The sequence below is a fragment of the Elgaria multicarinata genome, chromosome 17 (assembly GCF_023053635.1).
Source record: "Elgaria multicarinata webbii isolate HBS135686 ecotype San Diego chromosome 17, rElgMul1.1.pri, whole genome shotgun sequence".
Classification (NCBI taxonomy): domain Eukaryota; kingdom Metazoa; phylum Chordata; class Lepidosauria; order Squamata; family Anguidae; genus Elgaria; species Elgaria multicarinata.
Genome location: NC_086187.1, coordinates 11544844 through 11562111, shown reverse-complemented (window position 1 = coordinate 11562111; position 17268 = coordinate 11544844). Strand labels below are relative to the sequence as shown.

The window sequence follows — 17268 nt, the reverse complement described above, 5'->3', positions numbered from 1 at the left end:
CCAAGGGCAGCAGGCTAACTTAGGAATACAGGCAGGCGACATGGCAGTCTGTTGTTCATGTGGTAACTGTACATGGGTTACTTCAAAGACTCCAATTTCCCTTCTTGCAGTTGTTTTTTGTTAAAGTGGCCTTGGGCTGGACAGCTCTTCAAAAAGAGGACACCTGGCCACCCTAACCCATAACCCTGCTTATGGGTTCCCAAACAGGAAGGCCTTCTGCTCTCCATCCAGTCCCCTCATCATGAGACCTGGACAAAATGTCCTCCCTCTGACCCCAATGAATCAGGCCCAGACACGTTGAAATCCCACCCTAAAGCTTCCACAAGGATGTTTATTTTGTAATATGTCCCCCTTTCCCTATCCCCTATACTTTCCTTAATCCATTTCCCAACCCCTAAGTGACACAGCGCAGAGTTAAACTATGGAACTCACTACCACAAGATGTAGTGACGGCCACCAATTTGGATGTCTTGAAAAGGGGGGTCGGATAAATTCCTGGAGGAGGAGGCCATCAATAGCTACTAGTCCTGATGGCTTGGAGCTACCTCAGTAAGCCTGTAGACACCAGTTGCTGCTGGTGCAACTGTGCCCTGCTTATGGGTTCTTGGTCAAACCCTGGTGAACAGAGTGGTGGACTAGATGGAACCTTAGACTGATCCAACAGGGTTCTTCTTATGTTCTTATGATATGGTAGATATGTTCATTTATTTGTATGGATACAAATTTAGAAAAGGAAAAAAGACCTCTCGTTTCGATAGAAATATGACACATTCTACCCCTGCTCAGTCTGCAAGTTCTAATTGTTCATAGGCAACTTCAAGGCATCTGGATTCTCCCTTCTTAAGGGTTTTTGTTTTTAGACAGAAAAAAAACTCCTACAATCCCAGATTCCCCCCCCCGGCATGGCTGGCTAGGGAATGCTGGGAGTTGTAGGACATTTTTTCTGTCTGAACGTGCACCCTAAATGGTGTTGGACTGGCCAGGGCTTGAAATAAGGGGCTGTCTTCTATAAAGTAGGACTCCTGGTTAGGTCGACCCGGGGTCCATCTATAGCTTCATCCCACGTACCTGTTTTCCTCGAATTATCCCCTACAGCGCTAAGCTGTCGGCATTGTTGTTATTGTTGCTAGCTAATCACAATCCAGGCGGCAGCGCTCCTAAGATCCTTTGCATACCAGGAAATGGGTTTAAGGGGGGAAATGTAAGAAATCATAAAAAATCAACAGATGACCCAATGCGATTCAAATTTGGTATGCTTAAAGCTCTCCTTAATATCTATTACTGTGCCAATTTTGATGTCTTTAGCTTTAAAACTTACGCAGATGTAAGCATTTGTTTAATTTTTCTTCAAACTTATCAAATCCTGCTGCTGCGCCCCCAGTGGCCACTCGGAAAACAACAAATGATTCACTCCAAAACTAGTAGCAAAATAGGGCGGGTCTTTTGGCTTTATAGCACAATTAAAGCAGGATGCCTGGGAGTAGTACTTCACAGTCAAAGAAGATTATAAACTGGAAAACTTTGGAGTCCTTTGCACGCAATTCACAGTGATTGCACAGTATAACGCTGGTGTGATAAAGCTCCTAGACAGTCTAAAGATGGCTGCTTAGCATTCAGTTCTTCTGACAACCTGCTTTAGTTAATAAGTTTATAGCCAGTGAAATGCAGAGGCTGGAGAGATCAGGGGTGGAGGGAAGTGGAGCGATTTAGAAATGTAGGGAGACAGATAATCCCGTTAACCTTTAATACATCTGAGTTGCTGATGGAGTAAAAAGCAAATGATTTCAGGTATGATTCCACCACCACCCCACACACCTAATATTGGTGAATTGGAGGCGAAGCTGGTGTTACATGCTCATTTTCCTGAATGATTGGGGTTGACTGTGGAGGAAAGGGAGAAGGGGTTTGAAATCCATAAATCCCACCCTTTATGCCTTCTAATTTTAGCCAAATCAATCATGGCACCCTGTAAACTTACACACACACCCCAAAAGCACAAAACCCAACAGCTATGGGCATTGTTGGAAATCATAAAGGCCACTCTCTGATATCTGAGAATGTTGACTTCATGAAGAGTTGTGTAAGGATAAGAAATCCCCATCATTGGGGGAGCCCCTTCTCCATGTTTCCGGAGGAGCCGCTATTCTTATTAGGAGGAGGAAAGCTTAGTGCAGCAACTCTTACAGTGAGGCGGCAGGTAGCCTCCTCTGAGAGTCTGTAACACTGCTGTATCTCTGTATCAGGACCGCTTGAGTGATGCAATCACATCCAAATGTACAGATGCAAAACAATCACTTCTCCTTATGGAGGAAAAGCCAGAATCCATCATGCAGAAATGCAAGTCAAGCTGAAATTTCTCAGCAGACTTTTACCACCTGAGATTTTTCTTTTTCTCTTGTGCCCTCTCTCTCTCTCTCTCTCTCTCTCTCTCTCTCTCTCTCTCTCTCTCTCTCTCTCTCTCTCTCTCTCTCTCTCTCTCCTCTCATCCTCACGTTGCAGGATCTTCTCTACATGATCTCCATCAATTTTTGGTGGCTGCCAACATCCCCCACACCTCACTAACTATCTTGATAGCCTGGACCATTCGTGGACACAGTACTCTACTTGCAGTTTCACCAGAGTAGAAAAGAATAGGTCTATTCCAAGAGGCATTTACATTTGGTTCACCTGGATCCCTGTTCAGTACATCTGGCAATTTGTGCTGAAACAGGTTGTTTTATCCCATTGACATACATCACTAAATGAAAACAATTTTATTTCAGGGCTGTTGCAGCCTGAGCATCTTCAGTGTCACCAAATGTTGCAGAAACAAAGAGAAATATTCATCTCTTTTCCACCATGTGTGTGCATGTACGAGTTTTGACTGCGCTGTCTTCTGTATGCTTGCACACCATTTGGCCACATGGAGATCTTTCCCTGAATGCAAAATGAGTGTTGGGACTGAAGTTTAAAAGGGGGCACTTTGTGAATGCTCTTTTCAGTGTCAACATGTGCTCTCCTTTGGTGGGTGGGTGGGATTTACTTAAAAAAGGGCAAAAATGTTCACCTATTCAGAGTAGCATTTCCTAGATTGGCTTTCTTTGTCCTCAGTGATTCAACCATAGCCAAATATGATTAGTTTCATCCCATTCACTTTGCTTATTTGGGACCACCAACATGATTGACCCACAAGCACATCCCCCATTCTCCATTGTGTTCATTTGCCCTTTGATGATGTCATTGCCTAGCTAAATCTGATCGACTCCGCAGTTTTGTGTCATCCTCACATTCATGTAATGATTTGTTGTTCAGGGAGAGCTAACAGAGCAGTTTCCTCTGTTATTCTGGACTACTGCATTGGATGTAGTTAATCCTTTGGCTATGGTTGGTTGCCTCCAATATTTCTGAAGTAACAGTCTTACTGATCTGAAAGGTCTTCTGCACCTTGTGTGATACTAGTGGTCCACACCCTAGAGATGGTCGAGACATCAAAGGATGGAGTGGAGGCACCCTCAACTCTAGAAGCTGTTGTAGTTTGGGTTTTGGATAGGAAATTTGATAAAGGGTGTGTAGGTTGACCTTTTGGTGGCTGCCATCTTGCCGTCCATGTTCACACACATTAATGTTTTCGAATTCTCTTGAATCAGCACTATATATGATTGACTATTGAGCAAAACCCAATGGTCTCTCTTCCTTGGGGTGCTCACTCTACCCATGCCATGGTTCAGAGGTGCAATTGTAACTTAAGAAGATAGCCCCCCACAGAAGATATGAAATAATGTTCTTTCACCCATGAAAGATGGGTGATTCTTGCCGATTCTTCATGAGAATGAATGGACACCCCCCCCCCCCAAATTCAGAAATTTAATCCAACATTTAATGCAACACAGGTTGAAGATCTTGTGTTGGGGCAAGCCACACAAATATATCACGGAAAGACATGAGTGTTCTGGAGCCTGCTGTAATCTACGTACATGCATGTGCAAATAAAATTAAAAATGAACAGGTGTTTTTTTTACATATTTCTACTGCTAGCTATTGGCCTAACACAAGTAGAAGGTTCAATACTGAGAGTATAAAACAAATGAAAGGTAAGAAACACTGAGATCCCAAAATAGCAACCAGGTGTGCTGAGCCCACCCTTTAAAATGGTTTTATCCAACCTGCTGCCCTCCAGGTGTTTGGGACTTCCATCAGCCTCAGCCCCCATTGGTTGGGAACAGGGAAGGTGCAGAGCAGGCCATGTGGCACCATCTCACTGCTGCCCCTGCAGAATCACCGCCTGAGGCAGTCGCCTCACTCTTCTTCATGGTAGGACTGGCCGTGATCAGGAATGCTTGGAGTTGTAGTCTGGAGAGGATCAAGTTGGGGGAGATGGTGGCATTCAAACAACTTGGTATCCTTCCTACCCACCCTGGTCAATGATTGCTGCCTTGCGGCTTTGGCCTATCACAACAGCCGGTCACATGTGGCATCCTTTGCTCATTTTGTCCACAAAGCGTCGCCTGCTGTCTACGACAAAAGCCCTCCTGCTAACTGGGCTACGCATACCTCGGCTGCGGACCATGGCCTTTCTCCCCCGTTGCTATGGCTACAGCCATTTTGCATCATGCAACTCACTAATCACCCTATTCCAGCACGCACAGTGGGCCGGTGATCAGATTAGGTGGCAGACTCAGCAGAGGGAGAAGCAGGATGACATGACGGGGCTGTTTGGCAGCCGGGGATTTAACTCTCTGCGGGAGGCGGATGGAGAAGAGCCAAGAGCCGGTCTTCTTCTGAAATGTCGAAATCGTTGAGGATACCATTTGGGGTGGAGGGTGAAGAAGCAGAAAAGGACAGTATCTCTCATATTTCAGACCAGGGATTGGATCCAGATTTCTGCTGGGTCAACAGTGCTGGCAGAAGTGGACTTCCCTGTAGCGAGTTTGACAGTGCAAGAAATGGTGAAGAGCCATTGTTGAACTTACACAGTATATGATGTTTATTAAAGGGCAGTTTTCTTGTTTCTTAGAGTAGGCCTTTATAACAGCCTGCTTCTGCAGGCTTCTCATTGAGAGATGGGTATCGAGCAAGCAGTTACCAATACACATGAAATAATTGCTACCTGTCTGAAGCTGATAAGGGTGTAATCCTTATGTCAACAATGCAGCTACCTAATTTCCTCTTTTTGCTTTACTGGTTTCTTCCCTCCTTGTGTTGGAATGTTGAGATCCGGAAGTCGTAGGACAGGTAATTCCTTACCTGTCTGAGCTAGAATAACAGAAAAAGCATAAATGATGGAGCAGTGGTGGGTTCTCAAAAAGCAATCCACCTTGAGGGGAGTTGTATGCTTACAAGTGGCCCTAAAATACTTTAAAATTGATAAAACAAGCCCAAAGAGCCCAGAAAACTAGGATCTTATGTGTAATAAAGGCAGACATCTTCTGTGGTTTTCAAGGGCAGTGAGATAGATGATGGAGCAAATTTGTTTCTTGCTGCCCTAGAGGGTAGGACCTGAAGCAAAAGGCTCAAATGGCAAGAAAAAGCATTTGGACCATGGGGAGGCAACTCGTGGCCCTGCAGATGTTTTGGCCTACATAGAAAGCTGCCTCATACTGAGTCAGACCCTTGTTCCACCTAGCCCAGAATTGTTGACACAGCAGTTCAGCAGATTTCAGAAGAACATAAGTGCCATGGTGGACCAGACCAAGGGTCCATCTAGTCCAGCACTCTGTTCACATAGGGGCCAACCAGCCATCGGCCAGGGATGAACAAGCAGGACATGGTGCAACAGCACCCTCCCGCCCATGTTCCCCAGCAACTGGTGCACACAGGCTTACTGCCTCGAATACTGGAGACAGCACACAACCATCAGGGCTAGCAGCCATTGAAAGCCTTCTCCTCCAGGATTTTTTTTTTTTTAAATATAATTTTTATTTTTCTAAACTTCCAAACAATACAGTATAAAACACTACCCCATGATACATAATACATACTTAACAAATTAATAAACATATTTTAATTTAATTCCATTTAACATAATCATTGATTAACATTAACGTGCTTCCCCAACCCCGGGATCTTATTCTAATTTCCAAAATCTCATTACTTCCTCTGGAGGTGTTTTCCCTCTCCCCTTTAATAATACAAAGTCTAAAAACTGTTTCCATATTACTTCAAAATCATTCGTTTTTATCATTCCTCTTCTGACTCTCATGTTACATGTTAATTTATCATTAATAGCAATATCCCATATTTCTTTGTACCAATCTTCTATATGATAAATCCCTTGAACCTTCCAGTTCCTGGATATCATTAATCTTGCAGCTGTTAACAAATTCATTATCAATTCTTTTATCTCTTGATTACAATTCAATTCTCCATACACTGATAACAATGCCACAGTTGGTGTCTCTTCTATCTCCATTCCTAGAATTTATTTTATTTCATTAAACACCATTTTCCATAATTTTTGTACAAATTCACATTCCCATTTGCAACCACACAGTTATAAATATATTCAGTCTGTCCTTCTTGGTATCAGCATAATAGCTTACAGAGGTATCAATCCAGCAAGGCAAAAATAGTCAGAATACAAGCTACAGTCACAGGATTACCAGGCAAATTATTATAGGTGGTTTCCAGAAGAAAGGTCTTTGGCACAGCTAAAGTCCAAACATGGGTGAACAACTAGATGCAAATACATTCCAAGAAGCTGAGTCAAGTAGGGTCCAAAGGTCAGCAACATAAAGTTTCTGTCAAAGAACAAGGTCAGGAAAAACAAGGGCTAAAAACACAACAAGCTAAAATAAACTGTTGCTTTTAGCATCTAGCAGGTTTAAACTGAAGGCTTAAATGTTGGAACCTCCAGAGCCCCACCCAGGGCTCAGCTGCAGGTCATCACAAGTCCTCTAGCAGAAGACCTACTCATAAGGAGGGCCTTGCTCATGAGGAAGCCTTTACTTTTGAGAAGCTCAGTTGTTGTGGTTTTTGAGGTGCATACTTTCACTTTCAGGTGACAGCCTATGCCTTGTGATGCCAGCATTGTAGGGCTGCTCAGCCTTCTCCTCAGACCCTATGAGGGATGTATGGTCCAGGGGTTCCTCAGTGTCCCCCTGTACTGGAGGACCTGGTGTAGCTTCCTGGAGGTTCTAGGGATGTCAGGGTTGGACTCCATGATCTCTGAATTAACATTGAATGAGTCATCTAGGCCTGTATGAGGCATGACACCTGGGAACCTGACACCACTCGGAGAATGAGTTGGACTATGACTGCCATCACTACAGATGGGAGTTGTAGTCCCATCCATCTGGAAGGTACCAGGTTGGGAAGTCAGATTATAACCCAGTGGATTTCCATGGGCTAGTGGGGACTGGAACCCGGATCTCCCGACTCCCAGTCCGACACTTTTAGCCACTATACTCTCTCTATCTCTCTAGCAAAGGTGATATTAAAGGGTATTACAGTGAAGGGCCGCATGTGTCTGTCAGCTCTTCCAGGACAAAGTCAAGGTTGCTCAACCTCATTTGAACATTGTCCTTCCATTGCTGCCTGCTCAGAGCTGGGGAACACGACGGACAATAAAAACACATCAGAATAATTACTTTGCTGCTCTAATTACGTGTCAGCAGTGATGGTTTGGGAACGAGGGTGGAGGGAGCGGAGGATTTAAGTCTAATTGAATTGTTTCGGCCGCCTGTTTTCTGGGGGGACTCATTTGCGCCAGGCTGAGCATTCCTCCGCTTCCCTTGCGTAAGCTGTAATCATAAGCGAGTGGTGGTTTCCCAGTGATCTCCTTTAACATTCGGGGGTGGAATTAACGTGCCCAAGGGACGGTCACATGTTCCGTTTCCCGTCCTCACTTGCTTTATCGGATCTCAGCCAAAGCAGAACGGTTAAAGCCTGGGCTGGAACTAGACATCTCCAGGACGCAAGATGCCAGCCGTCTCAGTCCTCTACAAAGGAGCTGTCATCATTAGCAGGTAATGGCTTGGAGCAAGACGCGCACAGCGATTGGGCTCATGTCAATGCATTGTTAGGCTGGGAAGAGCTGGAGGGATACATATGGGCACCCATTGTCTTCAGAACCCACCTTATCTTCTATTGATCCACTGGGCCAGACCTTGTAATGGTCAGTGCCGGTGGATAGCTTCAGTGCACGAGGGTGAGATGTGTTCTATTTTCACTGGAAATATGAATGTGCAGGGCTCTTTCGAATGAGCAGTGCAAAGCTAGAGGTGTGTGGGGGGGAAGAGTTTTGGGGAGAGCTGAATGCAACTCCTTTTGACCAACCATCCCCCGACCATGCGCAAGAAAAGGACTGCTAGCATGAGTTCTCCATGGCCTGAAGCCCAATATCTGCCAGCTTTATGATGTTGGCTTCCTCCTGGTTCTAAAACTTCAAGCACTGGTCTTAGAACATGTGGAAATGTTCCTCACTGTGCTGGAAGGTTGCCTAGAAAAGGTGTGTGTGTGTGTGTGTACGGACGGACGGACGGATGGATGGATGGATGGACCTTGTCCTTTGCTTCAGGCCAGCCCTGGAGACCTCACAATTGCAGGTAGATAGGCTGGTACAGGTGTTGCCATCCTTGTGAAAATAGAGCATTTGGTTCCATGGGGCTCTGGACATATTTTATGGATAGTTGTGCATACTACCAGGGTGTGTGGGAGGTAACAGGGTAGCTTGCACGGTTGTAGGCAGGCACCGGAAGAGTGCATCTGAGACCAGAAACATGATCATTCAGGCATTATCCTAGAAATGCCTTCCCCGACCTGGTGTCCTCTAGATGTTCTGGACTTCAGCTCCCATCAACTCTTAACAGCATGACCAATGGTCAGGAATGCTGGGAGTTGTAGTCCAAAACATCCATCAGACACCAGGTTGTGGAAGACAGCCCTGGAGAGATCATTGGCCTGATAGGACTTCTTATGTTTAGAATCTGGGCACCAAGGTCCATTTTAAAAACAAATAGTATCCTTTCATCCTGCTTTCTCCTTTCAGGACACTAATGGGACCATATGGGATGGATCGCACCGTGCATTGCATTGACTTCTATGACTCCACCAATGGGCTGGGTAAGTGTGTTGTTTGGGGTCACTGTGGCATGTTGCAGAAAAAGGGAAGGGGGGGCTTCAAAAGGAGCTCCAAGGCTGCATTGCCTTGTTTGCTTGCTGTTTCGGGAAATCGCCAAACTTAGGGTGACCATATGGAAAAGAGGATTGGGCTCCTGTATCTTTAACAGTTGCATAGAAAAGGGAATTTCAGCAGCGCTCATTTGTACACATGCAGCACCTGGTGCAATCCCCTCTTCATCACAACAGTTAAAGCTGCAAGAGCTATACTAGAGTGACCGGATACAATAGAGGGCAAGGCTCCAGCAGCTTTAACTGTTGTGATGAAGAGGGGATTTCACCAGGTGCTGCATGCATACGAATGACACCTGCTGAAATTCCCTTTTCTATGCAACTGTTAAAGATACAGGAGCCCTGTCCTCCTTTCCATATGGTCACCCTAGTTAAAGCTACAGGAGACCTGCCCTCTTTTCTATCTGGCCACTCTAGCTAAAGAGGGCAGGGTTCCTGCAACTTTAACTGTTGTGATGGAGAGGGAATTTCACCAGGTGCTGCATGCCTGCAAATGACAGCTGTTGAAATCCCCTTCTCTGTACAACAGTTAAAGATACAGGAGCCCTGTCCTCTTTTCTATATGGTCACCCTAGCCAAACTAAGATACTCTCACAGTTGTAGGAGTGTCAGAGGAATCCATCTGGGGTGGTGGTGGAGCTCAACGGGCTTTCATCAGCTCAGCCACTGGCTCAATTCCCCACAAGCTGGCCTGACTCAATCTCCCTTGGCTCAGGCCGGCTTGCGGTTTTTCTGGGGTTGTTTTCTTTCTCAAAAATAGGAAGTTGTTTGCATCTTCCAGGCAATCTGTGGTCAAAGGCTGTACATTTCCAAGGTGATTTGTGGACCCTCCCCAAATGTGTTTGACAGCTGACCAACGAGCACTTTACTTCAGGGAAGGTCTTCTTGAAGAAGCTTCCGGTGAGAGGCTACCTTAAAGAAACACCTCTCAGCTCCACCTGCTTGACCTTGTGGCTCTCTTTGGGATTTGTCAACTCTGAAGACCCCCACCATCAACAGAGGCTGAATTCCCAGGGGCAGGAGGATGGTCTCTGAGCCTTCAGCCTTCTGTCCAATAAGCCCCTGGGAAGATTCATCCTTGACTCCTGAAGAGTCTCAGAGAATCTCCTCCCCTCCTTCCACTTTTGGCTGGTATACTTCTGTTCCTGTTCCTTCTTCTCCTTCAGATTCGGAGTCTGATTCAGGCCCCGAAACTCCTTCCCTAACACTAAGGAGAACAGACCTGATCTTGACAGGAACAGGGGGCCTGGGCGTAGGATGCTGAGATGTTCAGCCATTGCCTCCTGGTTTTTGTTTTGTTTTTGTATGGATCCCCGATGAATCCAAGTCCATGTTTAAATAGTATTTTAAGAGAGAAGACACATAGAATCATAGAAAAGTAGAGTTGGAGGGGGCCTATAAGGGCATCCAGTCCAACCCCCTGCTCAATGGTTAGGATGAGTTAGGCCTCAATGGTTAGGATGGTTAGGCCTCATCTAGAGTATTGCGTCCAGTTCTGGGCTCCACAATTCAAGAAGGACGCAGACAAGCTGGAGCGTGTTCAGAGGAGGGCAACCAGGATGATCAGGGGTCTGGAAACAAAGCCCTATGAAGAGAGACTGAAACAACTGGGCATGTTTAGCCTGGAGAAGAGAAGACTGAGGGGAGACATGAGAGCACTCTTCAAATACTTGAAAGGTTGTCACACAGAGGAGGGCCAGGATCTCTTCTTGATACCTCCCAGAGTGCAGGACATGGAATAACGGGCTCAAGTTAAAGGAAGCCAGATTCCAGCTGAGCATCAGGAAAAATGTCCTGACTGTTAGAGCAGTACGACAATGGAACCAGTTACCTAGGGAGGTTGTGGGCTCTCCCACACTAGAGGTCTTCAAGAGGCAGCTGGACAACCATCTGTCAGGGATGCTTTAGTGTGGATTCCTGCATTGAGCAGGGGGTTGGACTCGATGGCCTTGTAGGCCCCTTCCAACTCTACTATTCTATGATTCTGTGACAAGCACAATTATACATGGGCACAGATGCAAACTCACACACGCCCCAGTGGTCCTGATACAAATCTGTCTTTCTTCACTGCTAGCAGTGGCAGGGAAAGAGAAAAGGTTTGAGGATCTCTTGGGAAGAGTACAGGTGGAAGGGGCGCAAGACACGGATTCCTGCAATGAGCAGGGGTTGGACTCGATGGCCTTGTAGGCCCCTTCCAACTCTACTATTCTATGATTCTATGAACAGTCCTCTATATATGGAGAACATGGTGAAATTCCCTCTTCATCACCACAGTTAAAGCTGCAGGACCTATACTAGAGTGACCAGATATAAAAGAGGGCAGGGCACCTGCAGCTTTAACTGTGGTGATGAAGAGGAAATTTCACCAGGTTCCCCATATATACAAATGACACCTGCTGAAATTCCCTTTTCAATACAACTGTTAAAGATACAGGAGCCCTGTCCTCCTTTTCATATGGTCACCCTACTCTTCTGTGTTTTGCCTCCACCCTAGGAAGGTGGAAAAGAGAGAATAAATGCATAGTGCCTTTGATCAGAAGTGCTGGGCGGTAGACGTCTACTCCATATTTTGCTGGCTGCCACTTGATCGCCGGAATTCAGAGAGTGTTGTGAATCATGTAATTAGAAATTAGTAACTGAAGAGAGGCGCTGGTTAAGCATGTGTTTCTTTGAAAGGCTGAGATCCAATTATCCTGACCTTCATCTCCTTAGATCGAAGCTTAGCTTGATTCACCTGTAGCTGATTCCTTACCCCAGGCAAGAAAAAGATGCCAGGGAAGCGAAACAACAAGATTATGCCAAATGTAATTAAACCTCGTTGCCTTAGCCACGGATCTGGGACACTGCTCTGTAGCGCATGTGTTCATGCAGACTCAGATGTGCGAAGTGGGGTTGTGCATGTGTTGCGATTTCATGCAAGTGCAGAAAACAAAAGCAAAAAAAAGTCATGGTCTGGAAATGGTTGCAACAGGTCACATTTTGGGTCCTTATGACTGCTGATGGCATTGAAAGTAGCTGTCAATAAAAATCTTGTCACCGGCTCACTGTGATTTTTATCTGTCTATAAAAAATCTTGGGCATCGAGGGATGGATAGATGGATGAGAACAGCTTGATGGCAGGAAGTGTCACAGGACATTTCATCTTTTAAGGATGCAATCGTATGCATGGTATGAAGAATGTGGACAGGGTGACATTTTCCTCCCTCTTCCATAATATTAGAACCCGGTGTTACCCCATGAAGTTGATGGGTGGGAAATTCAAGACAGATAAAAGGAAGGACTTCTTCACACAGTGCAGAGTTAAGCTATGGAATATTCACTACCACAAATTGTAGAAATGACCCCCAGTTTGGATGGCTTTAAAAGGGGGTTGGATAAATTCCTGGAGGAGAAGGCTATCAATGGCTACTAGCCCTGATGGTTGTGTGCTATCTCCAGTATTTGGGGCAGTAAGCCTGTGTGCACCAGTTGCTGGGGAACATGGGCAGGAGGGTGCTGTTGCACCATGTCCTGCTTGTGGATCCCTAGCTCATAGCTGTTTGGCCCCTGTGTGAACAGAGTGATGGACTTGATGGACCCTCAGTCTGATCCATCAGGGCTCTTCTTACGTTCTATGCATGTTTAGACAGGGGGAGAAAATCCTACAATCCCCAGCATTACCCAGCCAGCTGTACTGGGAGATGTAGGGCTTTTTTCTGTCTAAACATGCATAGGATTGCACTTTTAAACATGTAGGAACACTCACATCTGTGAGCCCTAACCTAGGGTGACCCTATGAAAAGGAGGACCGGGCTCCTGTATCTTTAACAGTTGTATTGAAAAGGGAATTCCAGCAAGTGTCATTTGTATATATGAAGAACCTGGGGAAATTCCCTCTTCATCACAACAGTTAAAGCTGCAGTGCCCTGCCCTCTTTCGAATCTGGTCACTCTAGTGTAGCTCCTGCAGCTTTAACTGTGGTGATGAATTTATTTATTTATTTATTTAATACATTTTTATACCGCCCAATAGCCGAAGAGGGAATTTCGCCAGGTTCTCCATATATACAAATGACACCTGCTGAAATTCTCTTTTCTATGCAACTGTTAAAGATACAGGAGCCCTGTCCTCCTTTCCATATGGCCACCCTACCTAACCAGGGTTCTTTCTGTACATGCCCCCGAGCGATTAGCCTCAGGAAATATATCTTATTCACAATAGGCAACAACCAGGGGAGTTTAAACGAGACACCATCTATCGTGACATTTTCACGTGGGTTCACAAATCATTTGCAGGAAATGTTTTAATGGATTCAGAGTCTCGGCAAATCCTTCTTGATCCCTAACAATGTCAGAAAGAAATCCAATCTGTTTATTAAAATCAGTGCTTACTCACAACATGCCTCTCAAACACATTCATATTTTGGTGTGCCTGTGTGGCTGGGAGAATATAAAGCAGTTTTTTAAAAAAACAAAACCCAATTGTGATTGATTTTTTGTTTTGTTTTTTAACTGGCTCTTAATGTTCTATTTAATCATTTGATCAGTGTCAGCTGCAAATTAGTAGGGCCTCCGGGCAAAGAGCATCATCAGGGAGCTTCAGCTATTGGGCGGTATAAAAATGCAATAAATAAATAAATAAAATCATCAGTTGAGCATTTTTTCGCACACTTGTTACTGCCCACTCACGTTTTTTTCGTGGGTCCTTTTTTGATGACACTGTCCACCACCCAGGCATGTCATGCTCCTTCTAGCCTTCTTTCGGTCTCAAAATAAGACCCTAGTAAGTCCGATTCATTTTTAGAAGAGAAATTTGCCACGAAATTTGCTGTGCGTAAGAAAAGCGGCGTGATAAATACGCCCACTGAAAGGGCCACGTGGTCATTGTTTACTTCTTCTTTCTTCTCCATGAAGCAAGAGGAAGTATTGAGCAATAGAAGCGGGAGTGGGGTGGGGTGGGGAGAAGTGATGGTAGATAGAATCATAGAATAGCAGAGTTGGAAGGGGCCTACAAGGTCATCGAGTCCAACCCCCTGCTCAATGCAGGAATCCACACTAAAGCATCCCTGACAGATGGTTGTCCAGCTGCCTCTTGAAGGCCTCTAGTGTGGGGGAGCCCGCAACCTCCCTAGGTAACTGGTTCCATTGTCGTACTGCTCTAACAGTCAGGAAGTTTTTCCTGATGTCCAGCTGGAATCTGGCTTCCTTTAACTTGAGCCCGTTATTCCGTGTCCTGCACTCTGGGAGGATCGAGAAGAGATCCTGGCCCTCCTCTGTGTGACAACCTTTTAAGTATTTGAAGAGTACTATCATGTCTCCCCTCAATCTTCTCTTCTCCAGGCTAAACATGCCCAGTTCTTTAAGTCTCTCTTCGTAGGGCTTTGTCTCCAGACCCCTGATCATCCTGGTTACCTTCCTCTGAACACGCTCCAGCTTGTCTGCATCCTTCTTGAATTGTGGTGCCCAGAACCGAACGCAATACTCTAGATGAGGCCTAACCAGGGCCGAATAGAGAGGAACCAGTACCTCACATGATTTGGAAGCTATTCTTCTATTAATGCAGCCCAAAATAGCATTTGCCTTTCTTGCAGCCCTATCGCACTGTTGGCTCATATTCAGCTCGTGATCTACAACAATTCCAAGATCCTTCTCGTTTGTAGTATTGCTGAGCCAAGTATCCCCCATCTTGTAACTGTGCATTTGGTTTCTATTTCCTAAATGTAGAACTTGGTAACCCCGATTCCACCGCCCCCCCCGCCCCCCCCCCCCCAGCAGTCTGATGATGCTCAAAGTATGCTCTAGTGGACCACTTTTCTGTTGATGGTCTTATAGGGGTGGCCACATGTGAATCATTAAATAAGAGGAAATGCATTTAAAAAAACACCACCCAGAAGGAAAAACAGAGGTCAGCAATTTGCATAACATTTCTTAGGCTAGGCCCAAGACTGGTTGCTTCCTGAAGCAGGGAGCCGCCTCCTCCTCCTCCACACCTACCTCCCGATCAGCCAGCTAGCTTATTTTTCTTGACGTGCCTCTGTGCACCCATCTCACCAGCACCCTGCCCTTAAGTAACCTCCGGGACCACTTGCTTTGCCTGACCTCATGCAAGCACTACGTGGCTCCTGAACGCGGAAATACTTACGGGCAGTGCGCTGGCAAGGCAGGCTCGCAGACACATGCCAAGAAAAGCAAGGTGGGGCCAGCTGTGTTGGAAGGCGCACAAGTGGGGCGGCGGGCAAGTGGGCGGGTGGGGCACAAGGTGAGGTGGGAGGCATACAGGCAAGCCATCGGCTGCTTCTTGGTCCTCCCGTTTGGAGGGGGAGAGGGCAGCTCTTCTCTGTCATACCCTTGCTAGAGGGATCCTCTTCAGAGGAGGAAGTAGAACCCCCAGAAACCAGGGAGACACCACATCAAGCACAGGCACCAGACCAGGGGGGGATCTACACTATTGCTTTTAAAGCACTTTGAAAACGTTTTGAAAACTGTATATGCAGTGCGTCCTGGGCTCCAACCGTTGTCAAAACTGTTATATATATATATATTTATTATTTATTTATTACAGTTTTATACCGCCCAATAGCCGAAGCTCTCTGGGCGGTTCACAGAAATTAAAATCATAATAAAACAACCAACAGGTTAAAAACACAAATACAAAATACAGTATAAAAAACACAACTAATCTATCCTGCAGCTACAAGGAGGATGCCTACCTATTGTCCTGGAAGCTGATGAGAAAAATAAATATGGGTCTCTGAGTAGAAAAGTGAAGGTGTGTGTGCAATCTTAATGTAGGGGAAAATGTACCCCAGATATCAAATTAAGGAATACTGTTATAGGCATCAATAAACTTATCAGAATCCTGTAGCCAATTAATTGATGGTTAGTACAAATTGATATGTGACATGATATGTGGAATGAAGGTGCTTATCTTCCTCCTTCCTATGTTTTGGCCATTACAGTTGCTACGTCTCAATATTGCAGTAACAGTAGTAAACATAACTGGGAAGACTTTCCCTTTGGTCTCTACTGAGCAACACGATGCCCGCTCTGACTTGAGGACTTTGCCTCTTTAGATCATGAGTCTCCAGTTTTCCAAATCTCCTTTCTTCCCAGTAATACATTGTCTTCTTATTTCTGGGACATGCATGTAGCTTTGCCTGGCTTTCCTCTGGGTACCTCCTTTATTCAGCTTGATGTGTCCATCACCCATTGATTCGAGCTTCCTGTTGTTCTCTTACTGCCCTAGCTATTGACCGGTTTTCTTAACACTCTCACATATTCCATGCTAAGCACAGGTTCTCTAACTAGCTCCTTCTTGCCTCCAATTATAAAGCACTTTAAAGCTGTAGTGTAGATCCCCCCCAGGAGGAGCCTGGGCCTTCAGGGCCATCAGCCCCACCAGGGGCTGCCATTTTAATTTCCCACAATCCCCCAGAGTGACGCTGTGTTGGAGGCATAATGGGAAATTAAGTAGCTGTTAGACCCTGCCATCAGCTGCTTCTCAGAACACCAGGCTGGATCTTTATATATATATATATATATATATATTTTCAAGGGCCCATGTGTTGAGAGTGGGTCCTAACTAGGGCACAGGGGCCTCAGCAGCTGCCCAAGCATGCCGAGGACTGGCGCCGGCCTTGACTTCATTCACTCGCTGCATTGAAATATCCACGAGGGGTGTTGGTTTCTGTTTCGTAGAGCAGCTCAAAGGCACAACAGCTGCCTGTTGCTCATGATGTTACCAGTGGGGCTGATTCCTTGGTCTCCTGTTCTTCTGGGGGAGGCGGTGTTTGCAGTGGACAGATGCTCCGTGGCTGCGGGCTCTTTCTCTCGTGTTGACACGTCTATTTGTGTCCCGGATTGAGAGCAGGGAAAAGTCTGATCTCCCCGGCCGATTTGTTAATTAAAGCCAGCGTTCGACATAATCCCACCGCCTCCAGCCCTGACTCTGAGAAATGAGACTTAATGAGCCTTTGATAAATCACTTCTTTGCCTTTTTCCTGCCAGGCATGGCGGTGGAGTATCCTTGGGGAGATCAGATGGGGAGAGAAACATTTGGACAGGGGCTGGCCATGGGAGTTGGCAGTGTGGAGGGAGCAATGGTATGGACTTACCTAGAAAAAGAAAGGTGCACCTCAACTTTCTGTCTGTTTGATGATGATGATGATTTACATTTATATAC

At 45.7% G+C, this 17268-nt stretch overlaps 1 pseudogene; it reads left to right on the top strand.

Moving 5' to 3' along the window:
* The first annotated feature begins 7762 nt into the window (after window positions 1–7762).
* LOC134410274 (syntaxin-binding protein 4-like) overlaps window positions 7763–17268 on the top strand; it is a 67027-nt pseudogene continuing 57521 nt past the window's right edge.